Here is a 1,423-nt window from a genome sequence, read left to right on the forward strand (position 1 = left end):
AATTTGAATTGTGGGACTTTAGTGGAGCATGACTGTCGTTCTGTATCGTTCCTTTGGAAAAGATCCTGGCATTGTGTAGAAAAGACCCAAGTGGCAGAAAGAGTATTATGCTCATGAGGGCGCATTTGGGATTAGCAGCGTAATTGCGACACGATTTATTACAACTTTCACTCGATGGGTAGTTGCACCACCAGCGTAAGCGTCACACAAAGGGACATAACCAAATGGCCGCCATCGTACTGGGTTCTGAGTCGCACAGGAGGGGTGTGGTGGGGTTTGTAAAAACATTGTAATAGGCTTTTATAGAGGTCAACGCGCCTCAAGAATATACGTCATTTTTACGAGGCCTTAGTTACTTTCTTTAATCGTGGCAAACCTCCATTTCTGCGTATGACCCTTATGGTTTTGTAGAGGTATAGAATTCACAGGGTGACGAACAACACGTGAGTGTATACTTATCTGGATAGGGACACTACGAATGTAGTATGTGGACATATACGGTGAGAATGTGGGCCTCGCAGGAGGCGTGCGCGAAATAGTCCCTGCAGTCGCACTATCGTCTGTGCCCTCGATGGCTCAAAAATGGTTCAAGTGGCTCTGAGCACTATGGGACTTAACTTCTGAGGTCATCAGTCCCCTAGAACTTAGAACTACTTAAACATAACTAACGTAAAGACATCACACACATCCATGCCTGAGGCAGGATTCGAACCTGCTACCGTAGCGGTCACGCGGTTCCAGACTGTAGCGCCTAGAACCGCTCGGCCACTCCGGCCGGCTCGATGGCTCAGATGGATAGAGCGTCTGCCATATAAGCAGGAGATCCCGGGTTCGAGCCCCAGTCGGGGCGCACATTTTCACCTGTCCCCGTTAATATATATCAACGCCCGTCAGGAGCTGAAGGTATTAATTTATAATTCTAACACATGAGTGGGTCCAGTGCAGGTACAGCCAGGAAGTTTACAGGTCGAGAAAGTGCGGACGCTGACTATGCTGCTAATGTGACGTGGGTCATTGATAGGACCCACCACGCACTCCTGTAACGCTGCCGCTTACCATACCAGTCAGCCACAGTGGTTCGGGTATGTTGTTATGTAGGGACTGTCATTCATCACTTCTCCTGTTGGGACGCTGATGTTAGTTCTTATTTTGTTTTAGCTACCGAGGATGAGTAGGTGTTCTCCTTCAGAGAGCGGGCTGCGATGACATGTTACAACCGATTCTGCATTGCATGGATTCGACATATCCTTGGTATCTTTCCGGAGGTATCTGGCACTAGATATTCGCGTACAAGTCACGCAATTCCCGTAAATTACGTGTCAGTGGTTTGTTGGAGCGGAGGTGGAGCCCATTAGCATCCGAGATGTGTCCTGTTGGCTTCATAATAGAACAGGCGAATCTGGTGTCGAAAATATGAACATGA

General features: G+C 48.1%; 1 non-coding gene across 1 annotated transcript; it reads left to right on the forward strand.

Moving 5' to 3' along the window:
* Nucleotides 1–776: 776 nt before the first annotated feature.
* Trnai-uau lies at nucleotides 777–850 on the forward strand. The gene has a single exon. It is a non-coding gene; the product is annotated as a tRNA-Ile (tRNA).
* The last annotated feature ends 573 nt before the right edge of the window (nucleotides 851–1,423 follow it).

This window comes from Schistocerca piceifrons, chromosome 2 (assembly GCF_021461385.2).
Source record: "Schistocerca piceifrons isolate TAMUIC-IGC-003096 chromosome 2, iqSchPice1.1, whole genome shotgun sequence".
NCBI lineage: Eukaryota > Metazoa > Arthropoda > Insecta > Orthoptera > Acrididae > Schistocerca > Schistocerca piceifrons.